Source organism: Onthophagus taurus, chromosome 8, assembly GCF_036711975.1.
Source record: "Onthophagus taurus isolate NC chromosome 8, IU_Otau_3.0, whole genome shotgun sequence".
Taxonomy (NCBI): Eukaryota; Metazoa; Arthropoda; class Insecta; order Coleoptera; family Scarabaeidae; genus Onthophagus; species Onthophagus taurus.
The window spans coordinates 3,144,245-3,159,184 of NC_091973.1; the positions used below are offsets into that span (position 1 = coordinate 3,144,245).

Here is a 14,940-nt window from a genome sequence, read left to right on the forward strand (position 1 = left end):
TGAAGATTTTATACCAGCAAGTAAGCAGAAAGAAACCAGTGATATGAACCTCTATTTAGCATATCCACGACTTCTTTCTACTTGCTTTCTAGCATCTTAAAGTGTGATCGCTCGAATAATTTAGTTCTTCCTATGATTGAAGAAATAGTTCTTGAAGATTTTATGCCAGAAAGTAAGCAGAAAGTAGCCGGTAATATGAACCTTTATTTAACACATCCACGACTTCTTTCTACTTGCTTTCTAGCATCACAAAGTGTGATCGCTCGAATAATTTAGTTCTTCCTATGATTGAAGAAATAGTTCTTGAAGATTTTATACCAGAAAGTAAGCAGAAAAAAGCAGTGATATGAACCTTTATTTAGCATATCCACGACTTCTTTCTACTTGATTTCTAGCATCACAAAGTGTGGTCGCTCGAATAACGTAGTTCTTACTATGATTGGAGAAAAAGTTCTTGAAGATTTTATACCAGAAAGTAAGCAAAAAGGAGCCAATGTGATGAAGCTTCATTTAACACCTCCACGACTTCTTTCTACTTGCTTTCTAGCACTTTAATGTGCGTTCGTTCCAATAATTCCAATTCCTGATATGATTAAAGGAGAAGTTCTTGAAGATTTTATGCCAGAAAGAAAGCAAAAAGAAGCCATAGAAATGAACCTCTATTTAGCATCCCCATGACTTCTTTCTACTTGCTTTCTAGCACGTTAATGTGTGATCGTTCCAATAATTTAAGTTCTTAATATGATTGAAGAAAAAGTTCTTGAAGATTTTATACCAGCAAGTAAGCAGAAAGAAACCAGTGATATGAACCTCTATTTAGCATATCCACGACTTCTTTCTACTTGCTCTCTAGCATCTTAAATTGTGATCGCTCGAATAATTTAGTTCTTACCATGATTGGAGAAAAAGTTCTTGAAGATTTTATACCAGCAAGTAAGCAGAAAGAAACCAGTGATATGAACCTCTATTTAGCATATCCACGACTTCTTTCTACTTGCTTTCTAGCATCTTAAAGTGTGATCGCTCGAATAATTTAGTTCTTCCTATGATTGAAGAAATAGTTCTTGAAGATTTTATACCAGAAAGTAAGCAAAAAGGAGCCAATGTGATGAAGCTTCACTTAACACCTCCACGACTTCTTTCTACTTGCTTTCTAGCACTTTAATGTGCGTTCGTTCCAATAATTCCAGTTCCTAATATGATTAAAGGAGAAGTTCTTGAAGATTTTATGCCAGAAAGAAAGCAAAAAGAAGCCGGGGAATGAACCTCTATTTAGCATCCCCACGACTTCTTTCTACTTGCTTTCTAGCACGTTAATGTGTGATCGTTCCAATAATTTAAGTTCTTAATATGTTTGAAGAAAAACTTCTTGAAGATTTTATACCAGAAAGTAAGCAGAAAAAAGCAGTGATATGAACCTTTATTTAGCATATCCACGACTTCTTTCTACTTGCTTTCTAGCATCACAAAGTGTGATCGCTCGAATAATTTAGTTCTTACTATGATTGGAGAAAAAGTTCTTGAAGATTTTATACCAGAAAGTAAGCAAAAAGGAGCCAATGTGATGAAGCTTCATTTAACACCTCGACGACTTCTTTCTACTTGCTTTCTAGCACTTTAATGTGCGTTCGTTCCAATAATTCCAATTCCTAATATGATTAAAGGAGAAGTTCTTGAAGATGTTATGCCAGAAAGAAAGCAAAAAGAAGCCATAGAAATGAACCTCTATTTAGCATCCCCATGACTTCTTTCTACTTGCTTTCTAGCACGTTAATGTGTGATCGTTCCAATAATTTAAGTTCTTAATATGATTGAAGAAAAAGTTCTTGAAGATTTTATACCAGAAAGTAAGCAGAAAGAAGCCAGTGATATGAACCTCTATTTAGCATATCCACGACTTCTTTCTACTTGCCTTCTAGCATCTTAAAGTGTGATCGCTCGAATAATTTAGTTCTTCCTATGATTGAAGAAATAGTTCTTGAAAATTTTATGCCAGAAAGTAAGCAGAAAGTAGCAAGTAATATGAACCTTTATATAACACATCCACGACTTCTTTCTACTTGCTTTCTAGCATCACAAAGTGTGATCGATCGAATAATTTAGTTCTTCCCATGATTGAAGAAATAGTTCTTGAAGATTTTATACCAGAAAGTAAGCAGAAAAAAGCGGTGATATGAACCTTTATTTAGCATATCCACGACTTCTTTCTACTTGCTTTCTAGCATCACAAAGTGTGATCGCTCGAATAATTTAGTTCTTACTACGATTGGAGAAAAAGTTCTTGAAGATTTTATGCCAGAAAGTAAGCAGAAAGTAGCCAATGATGTGAACCTTTATTTAACACATCCACGACTTCTTTCTACTTGCTTTCTAGCATCACAAAGAGTGATCGCTCGAATAATTTAGTTCTTACTATGATTGAAGAAATAGTTCTTGAAGATTTTATGCCAGAAAGTAAGCAGAAAGTAGCCAATGTGATGAAGCTTCATTTAACACCTCCACGACTTCTTTCTACTTGCTTTCTAGCACGTTAATGTGTGATCGTTCCAATAATTTAAATTCTTAATATGATTGAAGAAAAAGTTCTTGAAGATTTTATACCAGAAAGTAAGCAGAAAGAAACCAGTGATATGAACCTCTATTTAGCATATCCACGACTTCTTTCTACTTGCTTTCTAGCATCTTAAAGTGTGATCGCTCGAATAATTTAGTTCTTACTATGATTGGAGAAAAAGTTCTTGAAGATTTTATACCAGAAAGTAAGCAGAAAAAAGCAGTGATATGAACCTTTATTTAGCATATCCACCACTTCTTTCTACTTGCTTTCTAGCACTTTAATGTGTGTTCGTTCCAATAATTCCAGTTCCTAATATGATTAAAGGAGAAGTTCTTGAAGATTTTATGCCAGAAAGAAAGCAAAAAGAAGCCAGGGAAATGGACCTCTATTTAGCATCCGCACGACTTCTTTCTACTTGCTTTCTAGCACGTTAATGTGTGATCGTTCCAATAATTTAAGTTCTTAATATGATTGAAGAAAAAGTTCTTGAAGATTTTATATCAGAAAGTAAGCAGAAAGTAGCCAGTGATATGAACCTTTATTTAACACATCAACGACTTCTTTCTACTTGCTTTCTAGCATCACAAAGTGTGATCGCTCGAATAATTTAGTTCTTCCTATGATTGAAGAAATAGTTCTTGAAGATTTTATGCCAGAAAGTAAGCAGAATGTAGTCAGTGATATGAACCTTTATTTAACACATCCACGACTTCTTTCTACTTGCTTTCTAGCATCTCAAACCGTGATTGCTCGAATAATTTAGTTCTTACTATGATTGGAGAAAAAGTTGTTGAAGACTTTATGCCAGAAAGTAAGCAAAAAGGGGCCAATGTGATGAAGTTTCATTTAACACCTCCACGACTTCTTTCTACTTGCTTTCTAGCACTTTAATGTGCGTTCGTTCCAATAATTCCAGTTCCTAATATGATTAAAGGAGAAGTTCTTGAAGATTTTATACCAAAAAGTAAGCAGAAAGAAGCCAGTGATATGAACCTCTATTTAGCAGATCCACGACTTCTTTCTACTTGCTTTCTAGCATCACAAAGTGTGATCGCTCGAATAATGTAGTTCTTCCTGTAATTGAAGAAATAGTTCTTGAAGATTTTATACCAGAAAGTAAGCAGAAAGAAGCCAGTGATATGAATCTTAATTTAGCACCTCCACGACTTCTTTCTACTTGCTTTCTAGCACGTTAATGTGTGATCGTTCCAATAATTTAAGTTCTTAATATGATTGAAGAAAAAGTTCTTGAAGATTTTATACCAGAAAGTAAGCAGAAAGAAACCAGTGATATGAACCTCTATTTAGCATATCCACGACTTCTTTCTACTTGCTTTCTAGCATCTTAAAGTGTGATCGCTCGAATAATTTAGTTCTTACTATGATTGGAGAAAAAGTTCTTGAAGATTTTATACTAGAAAGTAAGCAGAAAAAAGCAGTGATATGAACCTTTATTTAGCATATCCACGACTTCTTTCTACTTGCTTTCTAGCACTTTAATGTGCGTTCGTTCCAATAATTCCAGTTCCTAATATGATTAAAGGAGAAGTTTTTGAAGATTTTATGCCAGAAAGAAAGCAAAAAGAAGCCGGGGAATGAACCTCTATTTAGCATCCCCACGACTTCTTTCTACTTGCTTTCTAGCACGTTAATGTGTGATCGTTCCAATAATTTAAGTTCGTAATATGTTTGGAGAAAAAGTTCTTGAAGATTTTATACCAGAAAGTAAGCAGAAAAAAGCAGTGGTATGAACCTTTATTTAGCATATCCACGACTTCTTTCTACTTGCTTTCTAGCATCACAAAGTGTGATCGCTCGAATAATTTAGTTCTTACTATGATTGGAGAAAAAGTTCTTGAAGATTTTATACCAGAAAGTAAGCAAAAAGGAGCCAATGTGATGAAGCTTCATTTAACACCTCCACGACTTCTTTCTACTTGCTTTCTAGCACTTTAATGTGCGTTCGTTCCAATATTTCCAGTTCCCAATATGATTAAAGGAGAAGTTCTTGAAGATTTTATGCCAGAAAGAAAGCAAAAAGAAGCCGTAGAAATGAACCTCTATTTAGCATCCCCATGACTTCTTTCTACTTGCTTTCTAGCACGTTAATGTGTGATCGTTCCAATAATTTAAGTTCTTAATATGATTGAACAAAAAGTTCTTGAAGATTTTATACCAGAAAGTAAGCAGAAAAAAGCAGTGATATGAACCTTTATTTAGCATATCCACGACTTCTTTCTACTTGATTTCTAGCACATTAATGTGTGTTCGTTCCAATAATTCCAGTTCCTAATATGATTAAAGGAGAAGTTCTTGAAGATTTTATGCCAGAAAGAAAGCAAAAAGAAGCCAAGGAAATGAACCTCTATTTAGCATCCCCACGACTTCTTTCTACTTGCTTTCTAGCACTTTAATGTGCGTTCGTTCCAATAATTCCAGTTCCTAATATGATTAAAGGAGAAGTTTTTGAAGATTTTATGCCAGAAAGAAAGCAAAAAGAAGCCGGGGAATGAACCTCTATTTAGCATCCCCACGACTTCTTTCTACTTGCTTTCTAGCACGTTAATGTGTGATCGTTCCAATAATTTAAGTTCTTAATATGTTTGAAGAAAAAGTTCTTGAAGATTTTATACCAGAAAGTAAGCAGAAAAAAGCAGTGGTATGAACCTTTATTTAGCATATCCACGACTTCTTTCTACTTGCTTTCTAGCACTTTAATGTGTGTTCGTTCCAATAATTTAAGTTCCTAATATGATTGAAGGAAAAATTCTTGAAGACTTTATGCCCGAAAGAAAGCAAAAAAAGCAACTTTTCAATAATATAAGTTCCAAGTTTAATTGAAGAAAGACTTCTTGATGATTTTATGCCAGAAAGTAAGCAGAAAGGAGCCAACGTGATGAAGCATCAATTAACACCTCCACGACTTCTTTCTGCTTACTATCTAGCATCTTTAATTTATGAACTTTTCAATAATGTATGTTCCAACTTCAATTGAGGAAAAAGTTTTTGAAGATTTTTATGTTAGAAAAAAAGTAGAAAGAAGCAAAAGACATGAACCTCTATTTCACACCTCTCCCACTTCTTTCTACTTGCTTTCTTACATCTGTGATGTGTAAATGTTCTTCTTTTTCTTCTAAAAGCTCATTTTCTGTAGCCTATTTGACTTTATTTGCGGATTTTCTGATAACATTTTGATATTTCTTTACAAATATAGGATCAGAAAGGAAATAGGTATGTAAGGTAATGTAAGAATAACCAAGGCATTTATAATTTCACAGGAATTTTTATTGATTTAGATCTTGAAAAAAAAACAAATTTAAAAAAATACATTTCAAGTTTATTTGAATTAGAAAATTGACATTTTATTAGCTGATTAAAGAAATCGCGGTTTTAGGTGCTTTAGGATACTGGGTGCATCCCAAAAGCTCTACGAAACAGAAATATCATCCTAACAAAAATGTTAAGCCTGTTCGGGTTGATATCCAGAATCAAAGACGTTCTTAATGCAGCGTGTGGAGGGTTGTCTAAGCGGACTTTATTTTGCACAAATTTATGGTAATACAAATGGAATGATAGAAGAACGCAATATGTTCCAAACGAATCATTGAACCCGAATTTTTAGGGATGCCAAAAAAACAACGCCAGAGTCCGATTGAAGTAATTTATTGTTGAATGATTTCAATCTCAGATTTTAATCAAAATTGAAAAGTATATTCAAAAAATCCTGCCATCTAGTAGTCATGATCTCAAACTAAGCGCACATCAATGTTGTTATATTGTTAATAACTTGATTCCATCACAATTTCTTATCTTTGAAAGGGGGGATAAAGATAAAAAAGATTTATTTATATAATTTGATTTAAATCTTAAAATTTCAAGTTTAAACAAAGTTTAACTCAAATTTATTAATAAAATTTGTTTATAATTTCCAAATATATAATAAAATTGATTTAATTTTTTTAAATCGGAATTGAATGTTATTTGTGCTAAAGATAACGCGACCTAATCGTGAGGTGGCCTAAAAGGTTTGAAATTACGGAGTAATTTAATACTGTTCTCGTGTAGTTGATGAAATGTATTAATTTAGAATGAAATGGAATAATTTTGTGAGTTTGGGATGTTTAAAAATGGGTGCGTTTTAGTACTATTGCCCGTTTAGGATATCTGTACGGTTTGAATTCTTTTAATTTTTCTTCAAAAATTATAATATTTTTTAATACGCATGCGTCGATTTGGTGCATTTCTCTCATACCTAACCATTTCTGTTTGTGCAGTGAGGGGTGTGTTGCTTTGGAACGCTCTTGTTCGCGTTTTTTTTTTAATTAAATATTTATTTATTTATTTTCGCGCATCGAGACCCCGATTGTCGTAGTTGTATATTGAGGTTCTGAGCGTGCGGATGTCCGATTTCTTTCTCGTCCCAGTCGTTTACGACTTCGACGTTTTTGTGAATGTGCGGGAATAAACAATGTTTCTCATGGGATAACTTTTAAAAAAAAAGGTCTGTTCAAAAAAATTTTTTTTAATTTAATTATAAATTAAAATCATTTCTCGAATTCATTGATGCAGAATATATCAAAGATATATATCGGCACATCAAAAGTTCTTCTTTTATATTCGTGACATTTGCGTGCACAAGAAGTATTTTCTTGCTTTTGCTTTAACATATTTCCGTAATTATTAGGTTTGAGAATTCCACGAAGGTCGATTTTAATGTTAAAAAGAAATGAATAAACGAATGTAAGGTATTCACTGTTTTGTAATAGGTCACGACAATTTTAGCGCCCAGAAATCTTTGAGGCACAAGTTAAACTGTCGTTTTGCAGCAACAACGTTACGTAACGCTATTTTCAACAAGAATTGTGTAGGTACCTAAATAGTTTAAACCTGCTCAACGCATATTACTAATACTCCTCTTACATTCCTCTCTAATTGTTTTCTATAATTGCTCACTTCACAACAAAAATAATCGTTTATGTATTTTCGAAATCATTTTACCTATTTCATTTTTTATATGATTCTTGACCTTTGCTGTTGTGTTTATAAACTAAGCAAAGTCCTAGGTCAATATACTAATAATGGCGCATCTAAAGAAATGCTATCTAGAAAAAAAAAACAGCAAAATCTAATAAATGTAATCAAATTATCACGTGTAGCGGTGGTTTGACCTCCTTTTTCGTCACTATTCAGTCTCTTGTTTGATACAGAATGGCGCATTGTTCTAGTTCAAATAAGTAAATTTACTTTTTGTTAAATCTCATTCCTATATATATATATAAAACTACAACTAACACTAGGCTAAACCCGAATGTTTCTAAGATTTCCAAGATTTAGAACTAGAATCATTCTAGTTCTAGAATGTTCAGTATTCATCAACAATTTTTTTTATTACGAAATATAAAAGTGTAATTTTTTGTTGATGACGTCATAATTTAAAAACAGATGATTATCGGGAAGTGAATATGGACTCAAAATGTGTGTTTTGAAAAATCAAAATAGACTTGTTTCACCGTTTTTGCAAAATTATGTTTATCTATAAGCGTGGGAATTTCATATAATTCGCAATATATTAATGCAGGCTGTCCCGGCTAGTGACGGGACAGTGATATTGCTAGTGCTATACTAGAACTAACACTAGACCGGGAACTAGAAACATTCGGATTTACCCGCACGTCTGTCAAGACGGCTAAACTTGAATGATTCTAATTCTAGGTCTTGTATTAGTTCTAGTGATATTGCTAATGTAAAACTAGAACTAACACTAGACATAGAACTAGAATCATTCGGGTTTAGCCGTCTTGAGAGACGTGCGGCTAACCCGAATGTTTCTAGTTCTAGGTCTAGTGTTAGTTCTAGTTTTAATTCAACATCAATATACAATCTAGCACTATCTACTTCAATATTAATATACAATCTAGCACTGACAGTGTTAGGTAGCGCTAGTAAGTCTTAAATAGCGCTAGATTGTATCCTAATATTGAAGTAAAACTAGAGCTAACACTAAACCTAGAACTAGAAACTTTCGGGTTTAGCCGTCTTAAGAGACGTGCGGCTAAACCCGAATGATTCTAGTTCCAGGTGTAGTGTTAGTTCTAGTTTTACTTCAATATTAATATACAATCTAGCGCTAGCTAAGACTTACTAGCGCTACCTAACACTGTCAGCGCTAGGATTATATATTAATATTAAAGTAAAACTAGAACTAACACTACACCTGGAACTAGAATCATTCGGGTTTAGCCGCACGTCTCTCAAGACGGCTAAACCCGAATGATTCTAGTTCTATGTCTAGTGTTAGTTCTAGTTTTACATTAGCAATATCACTAGAACTAATACAAGACCTAGAATTAGAATCATTCGGGTTTAGCCGTCTTAAGAGACGTGCGGCTAAACCCGAATGTTTCTAGTTCTAGGTCTAGTGTTAGTTCTAGTTTTAATTCAACATCAATATACAATCTAGCACTATCTACTTCAATATTAATATACAATCTAGCACTGACAGCGTTAGGTAGCGCTAGTAAGTCTTAGATAGCGCTAGATTATATACTAATGTTGAAATAAAACTAGAATTAACACTACACCTGGAACTAGAATCATTCGGGTTTAGCCCCACGTCTTTCAAGACGGCTAAACCCGAATGTTTCTAGTTCTAGGTCTAGTGTTAATTCTAGTTTTAGTTCAATATCAATGTAAAATCTAGTGCTTATGTGCGCTACCTAACACTGTCACTAGAACTAACACTAGACCTAGAACTAGAAACATTCGGATTTAGCCGTCTTAAGAGACGTACGGCTAAACCCGAATGATTCCAGTTCTAGGTGTAGTGTTAGTTCTAGTTTTAGTTCAATGATAAATGGAACTAACACTACCATTAGAACTAACACTAGACCAAGAACTAGAATCATTCGGGTTTAGCCGTCTTTAGAGACGTGCGGCTAAACCCGAATGATTCTAGTTCTAGGTCTAGTATTAGTTCTAGTTTTAGTTCAATATCAATGTAAAATCTAGTGCTTATGTGCGCTACCTAACACTGTCACTAGAACTAACACTAGACCTAGAACTAGAAACATTCGGATTTAGCCGTCTTAAGAGACGTACGGCTAAACCCGAATGATTCTAGTTCTAGGTCAAGTGTTGGTTCTAGTTCTAGTGTTATTCAACCTAAGTATTGTTCGTGATACTTGGGGCGGCCGACGTCTTCGAAGTCGGCCGAGATTTTTCTTATACCACAAACAATACTTAGGGCGGCCGATATCTTTCGAATATACAACAATTTACCGCTGAATAACAACTAAAACTAGAACTAACACTAGAATCAACACTAGACTTAGAACTAGAAGCATTCGTGTTTAGCCGTCTTAAGAGACGTTCGGCTAATCCCGAATGATTCTAGTTCTAGGTCTAGTGTTGGTTCTAGTGACAGTGCTAGTGTTAGATCACTAGAACCAACTTAAGACGGCTAACCCCGAATGTTTCTAATTCAATAAAAAATATATAAAAATCTTGTTCTAAATAGTAATTAAAACTAGAATTATCACAAGCATTAGAACTATATAACTATATATATATTTTCTTAAAAAAAAAGTTGTAATTAAAATATAATTTCTTTAAATGAATAGTGATTAAAAATAAATTAAGTAGTGTATTAATTAAATACCCCGCCTGTATTTAGTTTAGTGTAAAAAAAAGTAAGGTGATATCACTATATAAGCATGGAAATGGGAAATTTCATGGCCTTGCACAACCGGCAAAGAAGAACCGGTCCGAAGCGGCCATCTCTGGTCGTCTAAGATCGACGTTTATTACAATAAACCTATGGAATGATCAATTAATTATTACCATGGTCGGGCGAACAGCTGATTTTGTGCGCTATTTTTTTTGCATCCTTTCCCCTACATTAAGTTTGACTTTCTTTTATGTTTTTGCCGTCGTAGAAATGCGGTTTCTATCTCGGCGACAATAATCGATTTAAGAAAATAAAATATAAAATAGAATTTTTCCGGGATTATTAAATAGCGAAAGCGCATAACCGCTTTATATCTTATTAATATAAATTGTCCATTGTCGATTGAGTGTTATTACTCAAAAAAAATTTCTCAAGAATTTATTAATAAATTGTAGAGAAAGTTTTTTTTTAATACACACATTCTCTTTGTTAAATATTTTCGATTTTTATTAAATTAGATTTTTTATTAATCGTAGAAATTTGAAAGATATTAAGGAGGATTAAGAAGAAAAAGAAGAAGAGAGGGCAGAGGATCTAAAAATTCCCCGCCGCACCGCCCGACAGACGAAATGAATCACCAGTTCGAAACGCGGCCCCCGGAAAAATAAACCGAGGCGATTTAAATTTAGAGAACCTGTTAGCGGCCCCACAATCCTAATGTACATTTTCACAGAAACAATGCAAGTGAAAGTCGCGGCCGTCGTCGTCGACGTCGTCGTAGTACATTTGAATATTAACGCGATCGGGACGCGTTTCCATGCATGCAAGTGGAAGTCATTACGACACTTTTTTCAACGTAACATACCTCTCAAAAGATAGTTTAAGTACATATTGTAGCATGTTATTGACAAAAAGCAACATTAATCTCGATGAGCAGATTAAAAACGCAACAAAAGATAAAAAGCGATTCATCGTTCTCGATCTTGATCATTCTTGATGATATAACGGATTACAGTTATTTGTACTTTTTATGTAATTGGAGAGGCCGGAAGCAGATAGAAGAGATATTGCAAAATTGTGCAAACTTCAATTTGCGCGTAATTAAATTATTTTCTAACCAACTTAGCCCAAGAAACGCGCATATTGTGGATATGCCTAAAGCAACACGTGACCGCGCAAACGTGGGCGTACTAACATGTGATGATTAACGCTTCGTATATCATAGGCAGGGGCGTGGGCTCATGCATTATGCATCTGGAACTCTGGCGACTGCACCAACAGAAAAATAGACGTTTTCCAACCTTTTTTCTTTTTTTTCGCTATAACCATGGATGGTAACGTTATATTCACACGTTACATTTTCTTTGATGGCCACCTTGATAAGAATTCTATGTTGTAAGTCACAATTAAGGCATACTTTTCAAGGTTTCTCAATAACGAGTAAACAATCCGCTAAGAATTTTATTTTTATTCTTTGCTTTCTTTTATGTCCTTTCTTTATTACAGATCTTTGTGCCGCACTTTTAAGGCACGTATTGAGATTTGAGAGCTCTCCCAAGAGTTTAAAAGGAAAAGGGAAGATTATGAATTTGAAAAGGAAGCTTCAACATGAATGGGAGTAGCTCAGAGGGCTCCCGTTGTGTATTCATCAATTATCCACTATGTGATCTTTTCGAAAAACATTAGAAATAAATCTGAAGACGATTTAGACTGAGATAATGAGAAGAGGAAATAGTGACTACAAGATTGGAATTTCATTATGTTAAACCTCAATTAAATCGTTTTACCAATGACGCATAAACAGAGTATCAAGTTGTTTATTTCCTTTATAAGTTCTGTCATTTACTAAGAGGAACTCTAGGAATACCAGAACATCTTGATTTCCAAGTTAATGTAGAAGAAAGATTTTGCCAGAAGTAGGAAAATGAAAGTCAAATGGAAATCTTATATTTTTATGGAAATAATAAAACTTTTTTCTGCTCTTTGTTTCATCAGAACAGTGTAGCATAACGCAAATGTGCAACCAAAAATACAGTTAATACAGAAATCCCCAGAAAAAGGGTCTTAACCAAAAAGGTTTTTTTGTACCTGCAACTCTAAGAAGGTAAAATTGTAAATATATCATAATTGCTGCGTATTACAGCTTCTTTATAAAGTCAAAATTCGTATTCATGAAAATACCTTTCAAAGAAGTCTACCCAGGTAATTATTAAACAAAGAAATCCGAACCCCATCGAGTTATTCTTACTACTTTTCCAATAAGTGGAAATAAATAACTGGACAACAATTTGGACTTTATAAATCTATATTATAAAAATATAAGGAATGAGATCTTGCGGACTAAGGAATAGTATACGTTTACGTTAGAATGTAACAAAATACGTTCGGTAATATGATTCTTGTAAATGACCGACTACCAGAGACCACAGTACGAACGTGAAATGTATATTTTTAGAGTACGTTTGTTGTTTCGGTGCTGAAGAGAGCAGGAAATCCCATCGCCATTAACGTTATTTCCGCGAGGCCGTCGCACAAAACAATGAGACAACGGCCATTTACTTCCTTGCTTTTGTATCATTTGGTTATTAAAATCTAACATTATTTATTTTACAATACATGAGTTAAAAAAGCATTTTATCCAACAATGAAAACTTAAAAGATGATAAAACTTATCGGGAATTATCTAAGGAGTGAAAATTCCATTGAATTTTATGTATTCTCGGTAAGTAGAACCCGCATACACTTTATACAGCCACCATTATAGAACAATATTGAGATAAAACTTAGTACATTGTAAACAGGCTGTTATCAAATTCCAAGATAAAAATAGTAAAGCGTCTCTTGTTTCGATGTGCACGTTTTGTGTAGTTACGTAAATCTCAATGTAAATTGTACGGATATAGTCTCATAATATATATGGGACCATTGTTATTTCGGCAATTGTTGCCTAATGAAAGTGTTTATCCTCTGGAAAATTGGGCTGAGTTAAATAAAAAAAATTTAGAAAGTTAAAAACAATTTTTTTGCTCAATTCGCGATTCTAGAGCAAACATGAAAAATCGGCCTTGCTCGAGGTAATGCATACAAAACACTTGAAGAATAAAAAAAATGATATTGCTTTACAGTTACTCAACCTTGAATTAGAACCACTTTTTTGCATAACATTTTTTTTTAGTTTTATTTCAATATTTTTTACGTTTTATAATATTGATGCAAGATTCACACTTCCTGTTGCGTCAACTTTTATCACAACATAATCTCCTCGCATCCTTTTATTTTATATTAAGATCCTTGACATTGTTTAAATAGGAATTTTCTTAAAATATGTTAATTATAATCGATTGAACTATGTCAATGCTAATCCTTGAAAGTATTTCTGTAACATATTAGTCATCGAAACGATTTGAGAAACGAATAAAAATGTAATGTATTACGATTAGTGATTCAATTATGTCGAAAATAACAAATCTCACAAATATAGCAACGATAAAGTTAACAAACTAGTTTGAAATCCAGTACTACTAGATTCAGATTAACATAAAAATGATAATCCCTAATTACGTCGTTCACCATGACTATTTATACCTTCAGAACTTTCCGACGACCTAAATCCGGCTTAATACGATTTTAATTACTCCACCGAAGATACATGGAATACCAAAAATCCATTTCGAAAATTTTATATTTTATTAATTAAAAACGGATTTTAAAGATACGGTTTTCATAAAACAACAACAAGAAAACAATTCAACTCAACTCAACTCGTTCCAAAACTAATTAGTCTTTAACAATGGAGAATGAATGGAATATGAAGGAAATCTTGAGAAAAGTGTTTCTCTTTGTTTGAAACCGTTCGCAATCTTAAATCTCGTTTTAGAAATGTTTTGATTTTAAACTGAATAAAAAAAAATTGTTTTTGTAAAAGTTAAAAGGAAATTGCTTTGATTGGTAGACAGGGAAATCGCAAACCAAGACGACATCCTGAGCGGGATTGCGTTACCTACGTTGTAATTAGGCGAATTGGTCGAAGTTACGTAACTCTGAGCCGGATTGTTGAATACGCTTTTCACGCGAGCAAGTTAAGAGCAACTAAGAGGTTTTTTTTTAAACGCGTATTCCGTATAGCTAATATTCCGAGGAACATGTAGAGACCTAGCCGGCTGCAAGGTTCAACGTTCGAACTCAACCTCGACAACATTCTCAATGTATAGTGCCACTCTTGATGGAAACTACATGTGATATACCATCTAGTCCGCTTTTGATACCTCTTAATGATATGGAGATGTAGAGGTACCTTCATATACTCCATCATTCCTTAGTAATTCTTTCTTTCTCAACAAAGGGGTTGATGCATTTTAATTCAAAATACTATTTTAACATTAGAAATAATATGTAAAAAATTTGTATTAATAACATATATTGCAGAGAAGATAAGGATATTAACAGTCTGAAAGTGACGTTATTGCACCAGGAGTAGAAACAGTAACAGCAGGAAGTAGCCGCTTTGGCGGGGCTAATATCACTTAACGATTTTGTTACCGTTGGACGTTTTTCTCTTTTCTTGAAGAGCCGTATACCATATGGCCTCCGGATTCTAAAGAGGCTCCGGAACGGTTGGTATCGTCCTGGTACGTATTGGTGATTTTTCGGCGTTCCAAAGGCCTGGGGAAGGAACACCCTTAAAAGGTCCGCACCTGCCTGCGACGACCTTGAAACG

The 14,940-nt window shown here is 33.8% G+C and overlaps 1 protein-coding gene across 5 annotated transcripts in view; it reads left to right on the top strand.

The window, feature by feature from the left end:
- The first annotated feature begins 6,825 nt into the window (after positions 1-6,825).
- Positions 6,826-14,940, top strand: part of LOC111425600 (smallish) — a 42,487-nt gene continuing 34,372 nt past the window's right edge. For 4 of the 5 annotated variants that reach the window (XM_071198540.1, XM_071198542.1, XM_071198543.1 and 1 more), the window contains exon 1: positions 6,826-7,058. The gene's annotated coding sequence lies outside the window, so the exon portion shown is untranslated. Of the gene's footprint in view, positions 7,059-12,814; positions 12,946-14,940 lie in introns of those variants that run through there. The other variant, XM_071198541.1, reaches the window with a different exon arrangement.